General features: G+C 35.6%; 1 protein-coding gene across 5 annotated transcripts in view; it reads left to right on the top strand.

The window, feature by feature from the left end:
* Nucleotides 1–17,706, top strand: part of brat (tripartite motif-containing protein brain tumor) — a 652,026-nt gene that overhangs the window by 586,356 nt on the left and 47,964 nt on the right. The window contains exon 1 of one of the 5 annotated variants that reach the window (XM_089644615.1): nt 4,067–4,469. The exons of the other annotated variants lie outside the window; for them this stretch is intronic. The gene's annotated coding sequence lies outside the window, so the exon portion shown is untranslated. Of the gene's footprint in view, nt 1–4,066; nt 4,470–17,706 lie in introns of those variants that run through there. 5 annotated transcript variants of the gene reach the window in all.

Genomic DNA, 17,706 nt, shown 5'->3' on the forward strand with positions numbered 1-17,706 from the left:
GTAGTAGGAGATTTTCAAGTATTGTCAGGTTATTCATAACCGGGGAATGTTTGTCTTTCTTTTGAAAAAAAGGCAAATGCAGGTATATAAACACGTGTTCCGATACATTGGGAATTTACGAATTTTTTATCAGAAAACGGCCGGTAATCCCGTTTTTAACCGGATTACCAATAATTTAAAGAGATTTTTAATAAATTAGCAATACTTATTTTTTTCCGTGTACCTTAAAGCAACGAGAATTTGAATGAAATGAGAAGCATGGAAATCCCAGTAACATTGAGTCACGATCAAATATATCACATATTGGGTTATATTTTTCCTTTTTTAAATATTAATTTGTCGAAATTCAAAGAAGCTATAAATTACGAAAATTTTATTTAGGGTTTTTTTCTTTATTTGTTCTTCTAATGATAATACCTATTTGATATTTAAAACAATTTTCTATGGGCGGAATTCTTGGAGATTATCCTCCATTAATTATGGTCAATTTCGGCACCTGAACAATTCAGCACTACTTCTGTCAATAATAATAATTCCTCCAGCAGTACTACTACTAGTTCAACTTCCTAGTAATGCTTGACCCCTTTCCGGATTAGCACGATATACCTGCACTAACTGTCTTCACCGGGCCCAGGTAGGTCGCATTGTTCCCACTGGGCACTGCAAAGCCTGTCACGTGACACTATCTATAACAACTGAAATTCCTTACTCTGAATAAGGGTAAGTCCGTTTCTTACACTCTGTTTATTCTTTTGATTTGTGGAGATACGATAATAGGGAGTAAGCTGTTCCGAGAGGCGCATTTCTGAGGCACTATTTCTAAGTAACATCTACCCACTTAATACTGTGTTCATATGTCTTAGCGCCCAATTTATATTAAATCGAAAAAATCTTTGTACGTGAATTTTTGATCTGTTCTAGAGTTGATTCTCAACTTTCTAATGACGGCAGAATCAGTTTATAATATGATAATAAAAATAATGGCATCCGTGGTTGAGGGGTAAGACTCTCGATCAGCAAGCTCGAGGTCGCAGGTTGAAATCGCGGCGTGCGCAAGTAAATTTTATTTCACAAATTACTCATTTAAAATAATATGTAGTATATTTGCGGCACGTTCCAGAGTGGAAAATAATCTCAGTATCGCCCTGGTGTAAGACCATCATTCACAATTGAAAGGTTGCTTGAAATGGCTTTGGCTGTGTTTGGTGACGAGATGTTAATAGCCAGGTACTTTCCAACCTTCTTCTCCCAAATCTCCCTCTCCCCACTACCTTCAGCCTCGTACTCCATAACAACACAACGTATACCATAGTCTCTCTGGCTCCAGACGGTTGGAGCAGTTGTGACTCTTGTGGGGTTTCACATAAAAATGATTGAAAAGGAATGTGTGAAACGTTTTAAAACAGATAAAATACCAGAGAAAGACAATGCTGCGCAGAAAACATCTAATAAGTTAACTAAATACGCCTAAATTCAGGCTTCTTAAACGAAGGAAGGGTTTTATATTTGTTGTAACATCGTGTGCTTTATTTAAAAGGCATAAAATTATAGCATCCTTTCTCTTTTTAAAATGTTTAGTTTTTAAATCACAATATTCAACTCATTTGGTGTCCGCTGTATTCTTTAAACTTGAAGAAAAAAGGGGTATTTAACTGGTTTCATAGATAAATTAGGTATTTATCTATGAAACCAGTAGATGCATGAATTAATTATATTTTCACCCCTTTCAATAGTTTTATCTAGCAAGGAATACGTTATTTATCCGTCTTGTAAAACTAGTTCGTAAAATTTATTCCAATCTCACTTTTTATTGTGTGAACGGTTTTTGTATTTACGGTTGACGACACCAACTAATTCTCCAAGAACCCTTAGTCCTGAACTAGGGAAGTAAAGGCCCTTAAATAGAACCAACTGTTAATTCATTCTTTCTCTTTCACCTGAAATATTTTATGTTTTTTATTATTGTACCTCGGGTCAAAAATACGACAATGTGCACCCCCGGGTGCACATTGTCGTATTTTTTAACAACTTTAAGTCTGTAAATGTTTATGGCAGGAGATATTATATGTTGTGATTTTACTTTTCTACGACCTTGCGGTAATCATATTTTTAGTTGGTTATAATAACGGTTCCTCAATTTTATCTCAGGGGCCTAGGAGTAGAAACGACTTATGTAAATTAGCCATGGACCGTAAAAGCTCTGGACAGAACATTAGTGCGATTTTGTATGAATGGCATTGAAGCCAAATCTAGGTTGAGGGGAAATTGCCTGGAAGCCATCTTGTATGACTAACTTTTGAAACGATTTGTATGCAAAGTGGTGCATAATGAATTATCATTATTTCATTTTTAAGTTTTTAATGCAATTATAACGACTCATGATTTTTTGGGGGTATTTGATGAGACTAGGAACGGGATACGTCATCTATTTGTATAGCACAACCTCAAAACTGGAAAATAGCTTAAAACGGTAGTAACTTAAAATGTATTGATATTCGGGTTTGTTAAACAAACAAAAACTGGCAAAGATATAATGGGGCATGGGTATTTATAGAAAACGTCTCTTATATTTCTCTTTTTTGTATTTTTTTTAAAAATTTGTTCTAGCTTACTGAAGTTTAGCATTTAAATTTGTATCTTGTTACTTGTAAATTTTCTGTGTCAGTGATTTTGTTTACATCTAAGTGGTGTACGTAGAAAAAGTCAGAATAACTAATCAGCAAATAATTGTAACTTTACTTTACTAAGAATAAACTTTAAATTGATGTTTGTGTAGTTTTGCATGCATTTTCTTTCTGTGTAAATCCTTTGATAAGACGCCCTCCGTGGTGGAGGGGTAAGGCTATCGATTAGCAAGCCGAAGTTGGCGGGTTCAAATCCCCGCGTGCGCAAGTAAATTTTTTTTGAATAATTTAGGTTATTTCACAATTTATTCGTTCAAAATAATATATAGTATACTCGCGGCACGTTCCTGAAAAGGAAAATACTCTCAGTATCGCCCCGGTGTGAGACCACCATTCAGAATTGAAACGTTGCTTGAAATGGTTTTTTGCCGTGTTTGGTGACCAAATCTGAATAGCCAGGTACTCCCCCATCTTCCTTTTTTTTCATTTCCTTTCATAATCTCACTGGTTACAGACGGTTGGGAGCGGTTGGGACTCTTGTGCGGTCTTCACATAAAAAAGAAAATTTTCAGTAAATTTAATAAAATAAATGTATTTCAAAACATCAGCTTTTCATATAGATATCTATAATATGGCTAATTCGATTACATAATTCTATGACGCCGTTTTCACCTGAAGGGCCTCGTTTTGAATAACATAATTTACATTAACAAAATACAACATTACATATTTTTATAGTTTACATAGACTTCTTGGTTAGGTCTAGAAAAAGTAAAGTAAAGCAAAGTACTTGACATCCGTAGGTGATATTAAAAATGAAATATAATAATGTATAAAACGTTTTACCTACGTAACTAGGGGGTGTGAAAAGGTTCGGACTTCCATAAAATGCAATAAATATTATATTATTTCGTGAAGTCAGTGTTTCAGACCGAATGAGTGCATGAAACATTCCGGGGACAAAAGAATCCCTTTGTCTAGCCGCGTTGGGGCGCTCTGTACTAGGTAGACTCTGCATAACACAGCATCCAGTAGTGAGTAGCTCCGAGTCCCCCAAATGCACGCATCGGAGGTGTGTATCCCCATCCCATTCGAGTCTCTTGCATTTCATTCGGGCGCGATCATTATGGTCTATGGGTAGTGTGGATATTGTGTGTTGGATGCACAAGGCGCAGAGGAAGAGGCAGGAGGCAGGAGGCAGGAGGCAGGAGGCAGGAGGCAGGAGGCAGGAGGCAGGTGCCCCTCGTTGCTCATTGCCTGAACCCCTCGAGGGGGCCGGCTAGGCGGCTAGGGTAGCCGGGTAGGTAGTAGCTTGCTGGGTAGCTACTAGCTACTCGCTAGCCGGGTAGTACAGCGTACAGCTAGGGCGGGAAGGGAAGGGGCTACGAGGGTTGCACATCTGTCGGCCCGTCAAGCCCGCCAGTCTGCTCGGGTTTGTTTCATTGGCCTGTCGCCCGCCGCCCGTTGCCTTGCTACAAGCGAGCACACAAGCCTGTCGCGTTATACTTCGTATCAACTACCTAACCAACGCGCCCGTTTGTTGTTGTACGTCGAAACAAACAACAACACAATATTATATTAATACTGTTGTTCGGAAATATTTATAAATAATCTTAAAAGACTCATTGCTTTTTGTTTAATAATGTACATTTTATTCAATATTGTGATATAATTCTTTAAATTGTATCGCCGACTGCTACTGTAACGAAGGTTGTGCACTAACGTATATAAACAGAGTATCTTGTGTAGTGTGTTGTTTTGAAGTGTCTTGTGTTAGTGTGTGTTACTAAATATGATAAATATTTGTGATTTTGGTGTACGAATCAAAATGTAACTGTACTGATGGTAATGATATTATATTATTTTATACTCTTATTGTTTGCATCCTGGTTCTTTGTCTGTCTGCGTTGTTGCTGTCTGTGAGACTGTGGCTGTGTTGTTATATGTCTGTGTAGTATTGTGGGCGATGAGGCCCTTTATGAAGTATTTTTTTGCTGTGCCGGGTAGGCGAGACATCGGCCCAGAGCCCGACCCGACCAACTTAATCATCCCGTCCCTTCGAATAGCATTCCCCCGGTAAAGCGGGTACGGTTACCCTCTTCCAACTACTAGCTACCTACACAAATTGATATTATTCCGAATATTCTATTTTTGGAGTGGTTTTCTTTCTCTATTTCTCTATTTCTCTCTTACTCGTAGTTCACCTTCTGTGAAGGTACACACATAACTTTTATTCTATTTCGGTGTGCTGTATTGTTTTGTTTTACAATTTACGTTTTAAGTAAAATGGGTAGGTAGTATTTTTCAAAGTATTCAAAACTATATTTATAAATAATGAATACAAATAACTGTGTGTTGTGTTGTTTTTCACGTAAGTTGTGTTTCTTAAACTACATAAAAATACGTATAAATAGATTCTTACGTGGGCATAACATAAAAAAAACAATAAGGCTCATATTTTAACTTTATACAAGATACAGAAATAACCATTATGTTTATTTCTGTGTGTAGTATTGTTTTATTTACAATTTGCATAACTTTTAAAGTTAAATAGATAGGTGCGTAGACATAAACTACCTAGCAATACTAGACTGAACAGAGGAAAGGTTCAGAGTAAACTTTACGTGAAAGTACACAAATAGCTTTTATCCTTAATTTAGTTTGTTGCGTTGTTTGGTTTTTAAGTTTACCTTGTAATATGGGTAAATTGTATTACAAACTACCTTAAAATGCTTATAAATATTTTATGTACATACATGGATTGAACAAATCTTTTTATAGCTTCTTCACTTTCTGTGAAGGTTTGCAAATAACTATCATCCCAATTATCATCTGTTTATTGTGTTGGATTATTTTGGTTTTCAATTAAATCATAATATATTTCAGCAGGTAGCGTCCGTAAATTCTAAAAATCACACACATTCAATCAACGAAAATTGGTATAATATTATTGGCGCCACTTTTATTCAGTTTTATTTCTACGTACTTGTGAATTTTAGTAAATATCTGTAAATAAAATGCTAAAGTTTGTTGTTTTGTATCAGACGCCCTTTGTTTTAGTTCGCTTTTCCCTACGTTGAGTTAGTCTTAGTACCTACATACAAAAGAGAAATCAGCAAATTTTTAAGTAGAAGTGAACTTCAAATTAGTTTTTACAGTTTTATCATAAATTCAACTACCGCCTTCTGAGAAAGTACAAAAATAACCATTATCTTTGTGTAGTGTTCTTTTTCAATTTACTTTTAAAGTAATTTGGGTAGCTTTTTGCTTCTAAATAGCACTTGATAACTTGAATGGGTTTTTATTATAAGTGCCCGGACCATTTTGGAACCTTCTCGTTGTTAGCTTGAGGGACAGAAGGTAGGTAGGTACCTGTTTCCTGTTTATAAAAAATCCGTTGCCGTTCCCGCGTAACCTCAAAATCTACGTCACAATTCCGCGCTTTTTAACGTCTTTTCATTGATAGCTTTATTGTATACAACTTTTTTAATTACATGATTTACACTGAATTTTTTAATCAAAATAGAGTTCATCACTGGAGGTTTTTTGTTGTTATTTAGTTATTTAACAAGAATAAAGCTGTAGATCGAGTTGTTAATCACAAACCCTTTGTTATTATATTTTATTATCGGCAAGATTAATTCATTCCAAGTTGATGGTTATTCTTTGTCTTTCCTTCAAAGTCGTAATTTCGCCAAATTACTGGGGTTATTTGTTTTATTCTACTTTAATTATTATTTGTATTACATGTTCGTAAAAAGTAATAACATGAATGGACATAAGACAAATATGTACTTTGTTTGAACAAGTAAGTTTATTTAAACTGTCAACCTGTTTTGGAAGAACTTTTCCTTTATCAGGACAAAGGTTACTGTTTAAGGTTTAGAAAACGGTAGATAGTTAAAAAGTTGGCGGTTTAAATAATTTTACTGGTATTTACCTTACTAAATTTGCTTTTATTACGCATAGAAAATTAATTCACTTGAATACAAAGACATAATTCCAGTTGTTATTATTTGACAAGTAGTAAGTATTCATTTTACTATTGTGTAAAATTTAATGGATTTCTATTATGAAGAATAAATTAATTAGACCGATGAATGAGGCATGGTGCCAGTTTGTGAATAATTACAAATACTAATTTCAATCGTGTATCTTATAACTGTTTCCAACCGCCTGGAGCCAGTGCTACTATGGCAACCTCAATTGGGGTGTGTTGTGAAACTGAAGGTAGGGGGGAGAGGAAGGTGGGGGAGTGCCTGGCTATTCAGATCTGGTTACCAAACACGGCTAAAGTCATTTCAGGCAAAATTTCAATTCTGAATGGTGGTCTTGCACAGGGCGATACTGATATACTATATATTATTTTAAATTATAAAATTGTGAATTAACACAAATTAATTTAGTTGCGCTCGTCGCGATTTGAACCCGCGACCTTCGTCTTGCAAGACGAGAGCCTTTCCCCGACTACGGAGGCCGTCACGTAACTCCTATTCAATGAACTGTAAAACGCGAATGTGCTTTAAATTTAAGTATTATTTTCAAAATTGGAACTGTTTGTTTGAACAAATACGGACATGCGATAAAGTACCTAAGGTAATATGATATTTTAAAAGAAAATTATTTTAATTGTCTTTTTGAATTATAATATCCCGTGACATTTCACGGGCTTGCGTTGATTCATTAATAGTAGTATTAAATAAGATAATCAAACAAAAAAATTAATCCTTAAAAAAATTTATTTACCATAATTAGCATCGTTAAAAAGGATAGTATTTCGATATCTCTATTGTTTGTAATCATAGAATAGGTTTTTTGTTTTGGTTCGTTGCACCGTAGCATAGGATGCTAGTGTATTAATTACACAAGTAGTAAATGCGTTATGGGTGGGTACTAAATTGACGAATTATAAAGTCCTTGTTACATGTGCCCATCTGCCAGCTGCGGGTTTCTGTGGGGGCACTCTGTCCCTCGACTATTGTAATATATGCCCTATATTAGGTATTTTAGCAACCACTATAATATATGTTAGGGTGGACCGTTAATGTATGTAGATTTTTTTAGACATCGTTGCTTCATGGGCCTCAAAAGTTGCTTTATATATATATATTTTTTTGTAAATTTCTGATTTAATAAATCTATTGGTCGTCTACCGATAGTTGAATATGATACAATTAGAGTGATTTTTGCAAAAATTGTCAAAAAAACTTTTTAACAATTGTTTTGTGTAATTTTCACATTTCAACCGTTTGATGACTCGGGTAAGATGAACAGTAGAACAAAAACTACATAGGTACAGTTATCAAAAGTCACTCTTGTAAATGTATTGTATAATTGAAGAAGTAATCTACACGAAATATGATACGGAACAAGAACATTAGATCGACAAAAATGACGTAAAAATTATTAGTTCCCAATGGCGGAGTTGTCCCGGTAAAACAGAGGTCTTAGGTTCGATTTCCAGTTTGTTTTGTTTTTCTGCGTCTTGTTCTGTTTCATGTCTCGTTTAGATTTATTAGTATTACTGATTTTTAATGAATTAACAGTATTTAATATCAGAAAGTGTTCTCCGTGTGCAATTAAAGGCTGACGGCCCAGCCTGCTTACTGCCTACCACAAAGTGGTGTGGCCAGTAGATTGTAGGTTGTACCTAAGTAGATATAGGTAGGGTCTGATCATATGGTGGTTGGTTGGTTGGAACCTTCGCAGCAGACGAGCAGATGGCGCCCTTTTATTGATTCATTCGCCGGAGGTTCAATGGCATCGCAATAATGAATTATTTCGCTAGCAGACGATAGACGCTGACAAAATGGCAATAAATTTAATTAAGTAATTTTTTAAATTTTGTGTTTTATGCACAAAAAATGCATTCGTGTCAAATCGTGATCAGTAGGTAGTATTTATATTCCTTAAAACCCGTTTGTTCAAACATGAAACATACCACGAATTACGGGACCTTTTCAACCGAGGATGTCTGCATGGAGGACAGATAAGCCATATTTTGTTTAAAGTTTTTGTCTTTGTTTTTATTTTCTGTTTTTGTTTATGTATTTTGTTACAGATGACACTCATAAACTTCACTTTGACTTTGGTTCAAGATTTTGCTTATGATAGCCTGCGATAAGCGAGCCCTAAGGGTCTGAGACAGAGGTGTGAAATCGTCGGATCACGACAATAGAAAGAATTTATTGGAGCCAGGAAGGAGTCTGAAAGGGTCGAGAGGATGCACTAGGTGGCATGAAAGGCTGGGAGGTGACTGGAGAGACTAAGGTAAACTAGGATGAGGTGATTTTGCACAGCGGTGCTGCCAAGGTCTGTTATCTATGTGAGGATATTGTGTCGGCGCTCTTTATTGGCAGCAGACACATGTCAGCGCTATATTAGCGGCGGACACATGCCTGAACGGATGACGAGCCTCGTACTGGCACAGTTGGTGGACGGGGTAGTCTCTCTCCCTGCAGCAGCTGGTACAGTTCCTTCGCTACCTAGGACTCTTGCAGCAAAGTCTCCATCTTCTGTCTTTGTCGAGCGTCACAGCGGTGCTGCCAAGGTTTGTTGTCTATGTGAGGATGTTGTGTCAGCGCTCTTTATTGGCAGCAGATACATGTCAGCGCTATATTGGCGGCAGACACATGCCTGAACGGATGACGAACCTCGTGCTGGCACAGTTGGTCTAAATAACAAATGTAGATCCTAGGAAATAAATTGTACAGCGCCCTTGAGGTGATTTTTCACAAAAACGGCGCTATACAAATTATCCAATTATTATTATTATTATTATTATTATTATTTCGGTGGTGTATCTCTTTGTCTGTGCGTAACTCAGGTTCAATGAACTCTAGAATTGAGATTTGCTTTGATTTTCAAAATCGGAATTGATTGTGGGAACGATTCAGACATTCTGGGTATCGTATTTTTTTGTTTTTTTCTTTTATAAATTCAATAATTTTATTTTTAAATTTGAAAAGAAAAGTTTATTTTTAAATACAATAGAGTTCTACAAATTAAACTTGATAGCAAGAAAAAAAATCAAGTATTTTTTGCAATAACTCCCACTAGGCCCTGAGGGAAATAATTTCTTCGGGGCCTATGTAATCTTTGGATTGAATCAGGGTCTTGAAGAGATCCATGCTGCAGGAGGGAGGAAACACAGAGGCCGGCAAATTATTAAAATTCTCTAAATGAAAATGGAAACACTATCAAAATCTGTTGCGTAGTTTAGAAGAACTAAGCGCACATGCGGACAGATGCGGAAAGCGACTTTATTTTATACTATTTAGAGAAGCTCTAGGGTTATCAAATCTACAAACATTTTTTATGTCGTTGTAATAAGCATTTACTTATTGAAATAAGTTTTAAATAAAGGAATTTTAAAATTCGGGCAAAGCCGGGTAGTAAAACTAATACATAAATTTGACAATTTATTTTCGTTTTTATATCTTATCTTGTCAGTAATTACTTCTCATTTCTCTTACCTTCGAACTGCTTGAACTATTTTAGGAACTATAATAAGTAAGTTGGGAAAAACTTCCGAAAACCGTTGATTCGCGTTAATGCGCAATTTTCCCCGAAATAGGTCCAATCGACGTCACCTCGCGAGGCACTTCAAACCGATCGTTTGGAATTTTCCCAGCGGCGGCGTCCGGAAAACCCATTCCCAACGCGGAATATTCCGGCCACTATCGTTTGGAGTGGCTTACTGATTCATGATGACCACCGTGAGCGCTCCAATCGACATCGCCTAGAAGCTATCATAACAAGTGTCGCTTGGAATATACCCTGTTCTTACGGCAAATCCACAGGTGAGCTAAAATACGTAAAGCACAACGGCTTTTGTAAAAAGAACATTCCATTCGCAATGATTTTTTAATGAAGCATTTTAATGCTGAATACCTTTCCTTCATCTGATACTTATATTACCAGTCAATTAAAATGGTTTATAGAAGGCTTGTTTGTTTTTGGGCGCACCTTTAATCACTTACGCTATAATTTTGTTTTAATGGAGTATTTAAAGTAGCTAATTGCCTTATCTGAAATAATGTCACGGTGACTATTTTGCTATTAGTTTTCATTATATTTTTAATGGTGAAGCTATCACTCCCTTGTCATAACTAATAATGATACTCCTTCCAAGAGCAACCCTAATGATATAATTTAGAAAACGTTTTATCTAGTTTGAGTCGGCATGACATTAAAATGATTTTAATAGGCAAACCGCTAATAGCTCATTAACCAAGATCTTCCTCACAATGAAGCATAACAACAGAAATGTGTATTTAATTTATTTTTTAAAATTTAATAATAATTTAATTTAAGAGTCCCAATCGTCTGAAGCCAGTGAGACAATGGCATCCCCAATAGCGATATATTGTGATGCTGAAGGTAGTGGGGAGAGGAAGGTGGGAAAGTACCTGGATATTTAGATCTAGTCACCAAACAGGCTAAAGCCATCTCAAGCAACGTTTTATTTCTGAACGGTGGTCTTACACCAGGGCGATACTGAGAGTATCTTGCACTCTGGAACTTGCCGCAAATATACTATTTTTAAATGAATAAATTGTGAAATACTGCAAATTAATCAAATAAAATATGCGACCTCCGGATTGCTAGTCGATGATTTTTAAATGAACTTTAGGTGGCAGGGCCATAATTTGATCAATATCAATGTTTTTTAAATTTGTCTAAAAATGCTATAAAACAGTTAAAAAAATTGTGTTAGTGTAATTTAGCATTGCCGACGTAGATTCATTAGATCTGAACAGTCTTGAACTTTCCCACCATTCTCTACCCCATCTCCTTCTCCCACCCACTAGTTCAATATATTCCCACTAGTTCCATACGGTTGAGGGTAGTTGGGACTCTTGTGCGATATTCACGTAATAAAAACGACAAAGTAATGAATATAGAAATATATGGTTCAACGGATATCTCAGTAGCAGGACTATAATGTTCGTATTTTAAGCGTAATTCAAGTGTTACGAATTTTACTAAAACATTACTAATTTCGCGTATCTGACGTATCAAAGATCATTTTGAAGTCACACACATACACTCAAATTATATTTTTAGTAATTTGGCAATAATTATCATTAATGTAATTACCAATTTATTACATTACGCACGGTATTTGGCTCTGGTGTTATTTCATCTCAACGTCACGCGTCGCTTGGAAACGTAGATTTACGTAATGTAGTCGTGACGTTTTCGGAAGCTTGTTATATGAGAAACAGTCTTTATGCGAAGGAAGATAATGATTTGATTTTATGCCTACTATGTTACTATATTCAATATTCAAAACGTTGCTTAATTCAATATTTACCATAAACCTTATTTAAAATAAATTTAAATTTTGGGCCATGTGATTGAAGTGCCAATTTCAAATTTGTGGATCTCTCAGGTATGAAGAATAAAGTACGCTGATCAGTATGTTGACTTCTACATTAGAAATGCCACATTTTCTTCAACCTAGATCACCTGACATTGATTTTTGTAGCATTGAAATAAGGGACGTTTTAAAGTAGTTCTGGTAACTAAATCAAATGCCCTTAAACTGACATAAGTCATTCTAGCATTGACCCCCAGAATTATATCTCCCGCTTTGTTTTCATTAGTGTAACGACTGATAATGGACACTGCACGGCTGTGACGATCGCTAAAATCTCAAATTATGTAATCTAATTGTTGAAATCAAATGATTGTTTAAGCAAAACTTTCAGCAGTGTAAACTTTCCTAATGAATCTATGAAATTTATGACGGTTGCTTATGAACTAAATGTATACTTTTACTTGCAACATTCGATTCGATTGTGAAAATAATTTCGATGATTCTTTTTCTTCTTTTCTTTTTCTTTTATTTCTATGATTTTTCCCATTTGAGAAATTCATTCGCAAAATACTTCTTCAGACAGAATTATCTTTCTGAAAACATGATTTCATGACCCCTACACAGCATTCATATATACGTCACATGTTTATTTATATTATACAAAACAGAAGGACAAATTGTAGTAAAGCACTGTAATACCACAACGTGCCGAATGAACAGAGTTGTTCACGAATTATTTAACCTTACTCTCAATCATATTAATACAAGTATATACAATTTTTCATGTACACATTTGAGTGCAGTGGTTTTTTATATTTATTTTATGAATCTTTGTCACAGCCACCTGTGTCTTTTTGGTAATGTAAGTTTGTATAATTCTATTTTGTTTATCAATGCAGTAGCGAGGTCTCAAACATGCCCAATACCACCCACATGCGAGTTGCATTTGACGTTGCGCCGCGCTGCAATTGACTGGTGATTTATTTATATTTGTGAATAACAACGAACAACTTGTTTCGTGGAATATTTTTCTCTCGCCCCCTTCTGAGAAAACCCATCCGACCGCAAACAAAGCCTTATCTTACCAAATAAACAACCAAAGAGGCATTCACCCCAGCTTTCTGCATTCTCCCGGATTGTACCTAGCTACACAGTATAATATTTACTTGTTATAATATCATCACTCAAATTGGATATGTTTTAAGATGCCTCTTTTGTTGTGCTGTTAGAATTTTAGGGTATAGTACATTTGCCCTCATGATGAAAACTGGTAGGCTATTTATTCATCAACTACCTATACCTACTGCAGTAATGTTGAAAGGTAAACTACTTCTGAGAATTTTGTAATATTCGTTCATATTCACAAAAAATCAATTAATTGCATTTAACGGCTTAACAATATATGAATTCATGATTCGGTGTTTCTCTTTTGAGTGATGAAAATGTTTGCTGATTACAATTCTAAATATGTAGGTATGTTTTATTGTAAAACAGCTACTGACGGGATAATTATATACAAATCGGGACGCCAACCATTGCGGAGCGAAATAATGTGGACAGATTGCCAACAATATGACGTCAACTGATTCAAATATATGACGTGTTAACACCTGTTAACACTTTAACACCTGTTTTTACGAGAAAATAACTTCAATCAATAATTTATTATTGAACTATACAGGCGGTGAACATTATAAACAAATAAAAAAATTCATTCATCGCAAATCTTTATGGATTCACGCTTCATTCCTTACACTTGTTTTGACGCCTCTTATTGTTGCTCCAATTTTTTCTGGTGTAGCTATAAATGTTGTCTACTGAATATTTTGATCCTACCGGCTGCGCCAATTTCTAGTACCTTACTGTTTTACTTGTGGTACTTCTTGTTTAGATGATTACTCGATGATCTTTGAGTATTATTAATGATGGGTAGAGTAATAATAATACAGTTTAGGTAGAATATTAACATTGTTTATTGTTATTCAAGTTACTTGAAGGATGGTTACTGGTGAAAAAATACGCAATAACAAAGCAGACATACCCTTTTATACCTCGGCATAATTACGCTATATCTTTCATAAACCAATGTCTATTTCATACATATTCACAAACGTTCATTACATATTCTTATTTACCATTTCCTATTTTTTGGAGTACAAAGCCAACCGAGACGGACAACATTAGACAGCGTTTCATTTCGATTTCAACTCTCAGCATCCACGTCCGCGTCGGTCCATTCTCCCATTAATGCTGCTCGTTTATCACGCGCTCCTCTTGCTAGATTCTCTCCGTGTGGGGTCCTCTTCTCTTTCATCCCCATCTTCTCCTTTTCCCTACCCCCCTCAGCCCACTCGGCACAGCTGCCATCGAGTATTTATTTATACAGTTACCCTTTTCACTTTTACAATCTGACGTTCTTTCGTGGGGTTAAACAAAGCCCACCCTGTTTTCGTAGATTCTCAGTATTGGTGAAACCACAACTAAAATCGGACGTTGCTTTAAATTACTTTAGCCGTACTTAGTGACTTACCTACTTCCCAAACTCCCTCTTTCCCATCTCCCTCGCCACCCCCTTCATCCTAACAACATACCCCAATTTGGGATGCCATAGTAAATACCACTTGTGTGGTATTCACAACATTATACAAATAATCATCTAATCAACTACACATATAAAGCTTGTACTTCGTTTGTCACACTGTAAATCCTTCACGCGCCGTATATCTAAGAACTCCTTATCACAAAATAATATTTTCTGTACATGTTTAACAGCCAATTACCTATACATATTCTACATTTTTGCCTCGATAATCTATGCAGGTGAGTTCTTTTTACTTAAAGTTTCTCAAACTGTTGTGTTTACAAACTACAAAACGTACCTACTTACAGGCCAGCAAACTATACAATTATTATATTAATAGAAATATACTATTTGTAATACAACACTTTGATAGCCTAGCTTGTATTATGTATATAAATTATATAATGCCACACCCCCAACTTTTGGCTTACTTCTAATTCGAATTCTATCTTCGAAAAAAAAAAATTCTTGTAAAGTGACACATCTGGCACAGGAACAAGTTATAATATATTAGTTTCCTTAAATCGCCACTTTGCGTAGATTATTTTGTTTATGAATGGTGTAACAAGTATGTCCCTGTTTTTGAGAGCTCAGTTACAACCTATATTTCTATTACATGCATCGTTCATGAGAAACATGGAGAAGTCACAAATCAGCTGTCTACGGTTGTAATATTATTCCCTTCCCTTTTTTGTGTCCACTTTCCATTTTTCATTGGTTGATTGTTATAATAAAAACAGCAAAAGAAGTGTGACGTGTTACTTGATCCGAAAGTCTGACCATTCTTTGCTTAAATTTAAAATACCGAAATTCTTTTATAATCATTATGTAATATTCATTTTTTTTTTCATATTATGATGAAGGCGATATACGATGTCAGGCAGTGTAAGACAAACAAAGCTTAATTCTAGTCTACGTGGAGGGCATTTCTAGCGTGTATTATCTATTCATTGGTTGATGTGTTGATGATTACTAGATGACTCTTAACCGTACCTACCTTGTTGTGTTTACAGCTGTGGCACGGTCTGCGTGTAAGTAATTTAATGACTTCCGCCCTTAAACCAAAACCCATTTTACTGTGACACTAACACTATTTTTGTTCGAAGGTGCAACTTAAGGGATGTACAATACTCTTTGGAGTTCTATCTGAATTTTGATATTGCTTATTACAATATAACTTATTAGTTCTTATTACGTTTCATTAACTGAGTAATTTGAGTTGAGCAAATGGGCTATCTCTTTGTTTCCTTCTTTCTACAAAATGGGTTTCTTCAATCGGATCTATAAATGGGTAGAATGCACAGCAAGTATGGTGCCTCGGCATCACGCTGCCCTGTCATCGCAATCTACGTTTTTAGTAATACCATTCGTATCACATAATATACTCATCTCAAAGATTGAAAAGCGCCACGTTCCATTTCTGTACGCGCGGTTTGATGCTCCCTTAGAAGCAAGTAAGATTAATGTTTATAAGAAGGCTTAATAACTTGAAATAGGGACTGTTGATATCACATCCATTCATCCTAGACCCCACACTACAGCTACAATAGAATATCGCAGATAGCTCCGTTGTAACCTCCCCCACTTTCTTATACACGACGAATGCAACAGAAAGAGAGGTTTTAACGGAACTGTTAGCGGCAGGAACAAACTTATTACACAATTTGACAACTTTGCCTGCGTCTGCTGTTGTGACGTGTTATTTATCTCGTGTATTATTGTTCTCGGGTGCTTTTGGCGCTGCGAAGGGGTAAGTTTAACTAACGGAGCCACTGCGCGCACTTTGTCATTTCTCTTCTCATCGTCGATCTAAAGATGGCCATATTTAGGAACGTGCCAACCTTATTCTGTTGTGTTTTTTTAATCGAACTATATTCAAAATCTGCTGATTGTATTAAATCCGTTTCACGATTATAGTTAAATTAGCGACTAGTTTTTTTTATAGCCCCATCTTTAAGATAAAAAACTGAAATTGGTATTTATGTTTTTACAAACAGTCAAGAATTTACACACAAAACAAAATCATCGTATTGTATAATTTAGGTATGTTTTTGGACTATATATCTGAGATTGATGTGTAAAATTTGTCACTATATGTCAAATAAGGATTTTTTTTGTAAATTTGTTTGGATTTTTGTCAGTCTTTTTTATGTAGGAGTTTATTTCAAGCTTTATGCCCCGATAGTGCGAAATATATACTGCGCATTTTTTCCTTCACCATTCATAAAACAAACACATCTCACTGTCACTAAAAAAATGCTCATCTGCGTGTTTTCCATTCATGTATTTTATTTTCATTTTAATCCCCCGTTCAATCAATTTTTTTATAGAGACGCATCTGTCCAAACGGGTCGAGCCACTCCAAACCCGATTTTGTTCGTGTTTTAATCACTCTTCTGAACCGTAATACCTTCGCAGATATAGGGGCATGCATGGACTGTGGATCTCCCTCGGGGGCGAGTTGGTAATGAATTAGTGGGGTTTGTTCGTCGGTTGGTGGGGTGGCTTTTTGCACCCCGCGCCAACAATAAACCCCGGTTAAATGTACAGTGTGAATATTAAATCTCTCTCTACGTAGTTCGGCAAAGTCGGATCTTGATACAACATAGCTACCTTGTAAATTGGTGAAAAAAAAATTCGGGATTTTAATTTATTTATTACTATTTTAATGTGCTCCCGCATTTTAATATTGGAGAAGTGAAAATGGTAGAGTTTTATTAAGGTCCGATATTTTTGTGGTACTCATAGCATTTAATATTACCTGCAATATGTATTTAGTTTTTAACTGCCCGAAGCCAGCCGAACTCTGGCGTCCGCATTTGAGAAATATTGTTAGGCAGAAGGACACGGAGAATTGAAAGAGGAAGTTTTAAAGTGCCTGACGATCGAGTTCTAGTCAACTAAATCATGCAAATTTCGACGGTTAAAGGACTGAAAATATAATTCCTATAAATAATAAAATAGATATATTTTGTCACAATTCTTTGTAACCACACTATCATTCGCCAAATCCATAGAGCATTCTAGAAATATAAAATCCAATTTCAATTGGGTATCTACCTACCACAAAATTTAATTAAGCATGTTGAAAATAAGTTGTGAATTATGACAATGAAGCCTTAAATTTAATTGAATAATTCAGTACAATAATGTCAAATAGGCATGTGGAACTAAAC

Source organism: Hesperophylax consimilis, chromosome 21, assembly GCF_061612785.1.
Source record: "Hesperophylax consimilis isolate HC1 chromosome 21, BYU_Hcon_1.0, whole genome shotgun sequence".
Lineage (NCBI taxonomy): Eukaryota > Metazoa > Arthropoda > Insecta > Trichoptera > Limnephilidae > Hesperophylax > Hesperophylax consimilis.